The following is a 5,773-nucleotide window of genomic DNA, read 5'->3' on the forward strand; positions in this document are numbered from 1 at the left end:
TAATAAATTTCAGAAATGTTCCGTAGCCAAAATAATAAATCATAATTTTAACACACTAGTCTACATTTATTAAATGATATTTTTACCCGAAAATGCAGACAGTATGAATTTCCTAAAATTCTACTGCACCTGATTGGATTGGGCTAATGATGACCGTCATTGCCAAGCAGTGTGCAATGAGGGAAATTTTGCTAGGATTATAGCATTTCAAGCTAATTTAACGTGCAGGTGTAATACAGATTATGTAAGAAATACATATTTTCCCTACCTGTTTGGCACGTTCTACTATGGCTTCCTGAGATCCTATAGAACTATCATACACAGCTGATATAGACTGTTGTCTGGTATGTTGTCGTGGTGATAGAGGCGGAGATTTTAACTTGACTGAAGTATTTCCTATACCACTGAAAGAAATTCAAAATAACTAATTTTCTCTTGTCCTTTATAAGACCAAACTTTTTTCTAAATATACACAAGCTATTAATCTCATTTAATTGCCTATATCCCACATCTAAACCAAATCATCGAAATCAAAAAGGGCACAAGGCACATTCTGAGAGCACAGAAAATCCATTATAACAAAGATGCTTATCACAAATGCAGGAGCCAAAAGTGGATTCAGATTTAAAAATATTCAGTAATCTGATTAATGTGCCTACATAAAATCAAATTTCATATCACACAGATGAGAAAATTGCTCAAAATATACTTACGGAGAAGAGAGTGGTGTTTTTAAAGATTGAGTAGTTTTAATAGATAATGGTTGAGTCATGTGTTTAGCTAGGTGTATCTGTAACTGTGAGGAGCTGGCTGTAGGCGTGGCAGTAGACAGAATAACAGAGCTAGGTAACGTTAACGAGACATCAACTGTAGTCGTCAACTCTCCTACTGCTGTAGGTTGAACTGGTAACCCTGAAACCGGAAGGAAAATATTAACACTTGTGATAATGAACTGGTCACTCCATAATGGGAAGAACAATTTAAGAACTTTTGACAGTATGGGTAAGGTCAATAATAATTAGACATCTTTCCCAAGTTTTCCCTAGTAGATATACCTGGTGTAATAAATAACATAACCGCATCCTTATATAAACCGTAAATCAAAAAAACTTAGTTATTATCCTTAAAAATTAAATTAACTATTAATTAAGCGTTTTTCAATAATTACTAAGTTTTATGAATTTTCGAGATTTTTACAGGGATGTTGTAACTTTATGACAGTAGGTAAGTTCACTGATGAATATATACTCATATTGACCATTCTTGAGAACTTAAATTTTATGTTCATTATAAGACGTAGTATCACTTTAAAAAACAAGCACTTTGAAAGCACAGATAATTTTCTTTAATCACGACAGTATCAAATGATATGACATATTATAAACTTGATTTATTGGTCAAAACAGGGATAGGGTGTGGTCTTTACTGTGTTTTTAGAGGATAGGGAAATTGGTTAGATAAGAGGAAAGGTTTTTGTTAGCCATTACCCAAGCCTTAACTCCCAGGGTTTTAGGTTTTAGGGAACTTTAGGCTACAAGAGTAAATTAAATTTCTTAACCCTGCAAGGACCTGCTCCAAAGTCTTTTAGCAATTTTAGGCTGCAAGAGCAAGGATCAGTGCCACAGCAATTCAAAATTACAATTTAACAACTGAGATTCTGATCAACCTAACGACATAGAATCAACATCCAATTACCTGAAGCAGAACCTGGTGACCTACTTCCACTTGCCTGTCCACTTTTAATCAGTTTATTCTCTGAGCCTACAACAATCAACGCAAAACTTTTACAACTTCCAATGGGGATCACTAATTCAGAAAACATTTATATTTTGGTATTTAAAATATATTTTAATATGCATATATCATCACAAACTCAAGCTATTAAGAACTTTGTTGTTATACCTTGACTGCAATAGCCACTATTCTTGTATCAAAGAATGCAGCGATCTGATTTGATTGGATTGCACGCCAGCGAATACAGCTGTTGTTACAATATTGCCTTGTCTTCAAACTTTCTGTACAGACGTATGATTGGCTGTATTTGCTTGTGTGCAATTCAATCGCTTCATATACAAACTTCCATGATACAAGAATAGTGGCTATTGCAGTCAAGGTATAAGTTTGAAGTAAGTATTTGCTTGACATTGAGAAAATGCATATAATACTTTGTTTCTTTATATTAAAAGATTTCTATCAAAAATTGAACAAGTTACAATATCTACTAAACTAAATATATATTTCATGCTTTTACAGGAAATTTAAGCAAATATTTATAGATAGGTTAGTAAATTCTGGTAAAAACTCTGCATAGCACTCCATATTTCATATCTGTCTGAAACTTTTCATTTTTGATAAATGAACTAAAGAAATCCTTACTCAGTGAGCCAAAAAGCCATAAACAAATATTCATCCAACTTAACTGCATTTTAATATCAAGATCAATTCAAAAGCATTAATAATGCAGGAGGAAAAATGGCTGCCCTAAAACCAAAGCAAGATTCTAATAAACATAACACATCTAGACTAAAATGTGCAGAAACATAGAAAAAAAATTCACAAATTTGACAAAGATTGCAACTACTTAGCTCAGTGAAAAGCATCAAGAAAACACATCTGTAAACTCTGTTATTTGGAATTAATTTTGTCACAAAATTTAAGACTCTTGGAAAAAGTTTCTTCAAGAATATTCATAAATCATCCCTTTAAACTTTTGACGACACCAAAAAATCAACACAGTAAGCAGCAAACTATATCATATTTATACAGAAGCGACATCTATCTACACACTACGAATTTTTACGGACACAACACCGATAAAGTCCACAACGTCATGCAACAATAAAAAATGAGTGAATATGAAAATTTTGCTTAATACCCTTGGCGTATGCAGAGAGTTGTTTCAAAAAATCCTGGATGGTAGGTTTCTGATGATCAGAGATAAGATTAGGGTTTGTGTTAGTGTAAGGAGCTTGTAAGACTTTTATACCTAGTTGACTCAGGGCCGACACTGACGGGGGTAGGGTGGTTGAGATGGCGATAGGTGTCGCTAGCGGTACGTTACTTCCAGCACTCGTTAATACTTTCACCTGAAAATATACCAAAAAAATGTGAAATTCAAGGCTTGTATTTAAATTCAAAGTACAGTATTCAGACGACTATCAGCATTCTCACTGACTTATACAAATTTTTAGGCCTGTATGTGCTACATATCTACAAATTATTGACTTATTTAATCATAATTATTTAAGGTTTCAATGATTAAAAGGGATTTAGGATTTAGACATGATTTTCTGCATCGAATTGAGTAATGAGGAAAATTTATCAAAACAATGGATTACTCTTTTCTGATTTTGAACTTTCAATGAAGCTAAATAGGCACAGCCTTCAACACACTGAGCCTTGGCAGCATTAGATGATCTGTTATAAAAATATCGATTTATTAGCTTGCCTAAATATGATTAAGTTAACAAAATATTGTCAAAGAACTCCTCTACAAAAGACATATTATTGGATACGAGATATACCACTGAACTACCATCAATCAACACTAAGAAGTCTAGCAAAACTTACTTCATCATTGATACGTTTTTCTTGTAAATGTTCTTCCTCCTCATCCGAATCAAAACTACTGGATTTTAGAAACTGAACTAATTGAGGGGTGGGGCGCTTTTTCCACTGATGAAAGTCCATCATATTTCCAGAATGTTGCAGGAAAAACAGTTCCGTTAAATTTTCAATACAGTTTTCCTTGAGTTCACTAAGTGTTTTATAATGCTGATCTAGAATCATTTTACGATGTCGGCCAACTTCGGGGGTTGCTGGAGGCTTTTCTTCAAGTTTTAATTTCTTTCTGGGAGGTTGTCCTGTGGGTGTGGTCACGACACGAGAGGGAGGAGATGTTAATGTTCCGATTGGATGAGTCGAATGTCTTGCGTCAATCAGAGTTCGACTTGATACAGGAGTTCCAGGATTGCTGCCGGCGCCACCCTGACTGGAGCGCTTCTGAGCCAGTTGTTGAGCCTGTTGATTTATACTCATACTGAGTCTATTTTGCTGTAGGTTGGAAAGAGGTGGCTGCCCACCCCTAGTAGGGCTCTGACCGTGGTGGTGGATGGTGCCCCCAGATGGGCTGACACTACTAGAAGATGAAGGGGTACGTTTAGGTGTGGATACAGCTCCTGTGACTAGATGAACAGTTGTAGCTGAGCTGGACTGTTGACCTGATTGTGGATTTAGGGCCGTCACATTCACAATATCTGAAAATACAATTTAAAATGTGGTTTATTTAATTTTTGATAGCGATAACCGTAGTCCAACGGAAATATTTGATAGAGATAACTGTAGTCCAAAGGAAATATTTGATAGAGATAACTGTAGTCCAAAGGAAATATTTGATAGCGATAACTGTAGTCCAATGGAAATATTTGAGCACAGTAAGGACCAAGAAATATATGAACAGTTGCCTTAAATATCTAGCTTGTTTTGGTTGCTTTCTCAAGCCACACTAAGATGAAGAATGGTGTGAATAATTAAGCTTCAATAAACATTCGGACAGGTTTGGACATGATGCCCTAATATTTTAAACAATATCAACAATTCATTCTAATCACATCTTTGTCCAGATTTTTAACACTTGAAACCCCTTTCCTTCAGAAACTTCAGAAGCTACTTACTAGAAGCTAACTGTTGTTGTAGAACTGAATTAAGATCAGCGGTTGAGAGACTGGAGCCGGAACCTGACGTAATAAGAGTCTGGACGACAGGACTGACCAATTGACTACCAGATGATTGAGACGGAGGTTGAACAGGTACTTGTTGTGATGTAGCAGTCTGAAGAGTAAAGCTTGATCCACCTAAACTTTGAACAACACCTGAAATGCAGAAAATTGTCACCAATTATTTGCCAGATAAGACAAATAACTTCAACCACTGAATTGTAGTCTGGAATATGTTCCAACAACGTTCAACAACTTCATTTACAATTTGTTTAGTGAAATCATAGGTTAAAACAGAAAGATATTCAAGTCCAGCTCACTTAGTACTAATACTAAATATTTTGTGTAACCCCAAAAAAGGTTATGCAGATCTAAAACCCCTAACCTATTTTTAGGTTACGCAAAATATTGAAAGGAAGGAAGATAAAAAGACAATGAATAATATCAGCCAGTCGTAACCCTCAGACCAATTATCAACTAATCACTTAGATATGATTTGTTTAATTGGATTTAGTATAGGATTAGATGATAGAAATAAACAGATTAAGATCAAATTGACAAAAGAATTTTAATCTAGTAATTTAGCCAAACAATGTCCAAGCATAACTTCATTATAAAAGAGAAGTCAACTACTTGTTAATAAATTTGGTAAACTTTAATATGTCTTCAATCAGCCTATAATAACATTGATAAGAGAAGTCTTTATATCATGTTCTGGGTTGTCTTTGTTTGGCAACTTGGCACCTAACCATATTGGCCCTAAGTCAAAATATACCATGTTAGAAAGACGTAATGCTGACCTATGTTTTGTCCAGAAGTTAAAGCCTGAAGTTGTTGCTCAGTAAGCGTGTATTGCTGTATGGCGCCTGGTTGCAGCACCCCAGACTGGGGAATAACTGACACCACCACACCTTCTCGATTGCTTCCAGACGCTGCCACAGTGGTCTTCTGCTGGTCTGCAGAGTTATTGCTTCCATTATTATCACCTCTCTGCATACTGCTCGAACCTCCTGCAATGAAAACCAGTAATAAAAGTTAGGGTTCGTACAATTCATAAC

The sequence above is a fragment of the Lottia gigantea genome (genome assembly GCF_000327385.1).
Source record: "Lottia gigantea unplaced genomic scaffold LOTGIsca_39, whole genome shotgun sequence".
Taxonomy (NCBI): domain Eukaryota; kingdom Metazoa; phylum Mollusca; class Gastropoda; family Lottiidae; genus Lottia; species Lottia gigantea.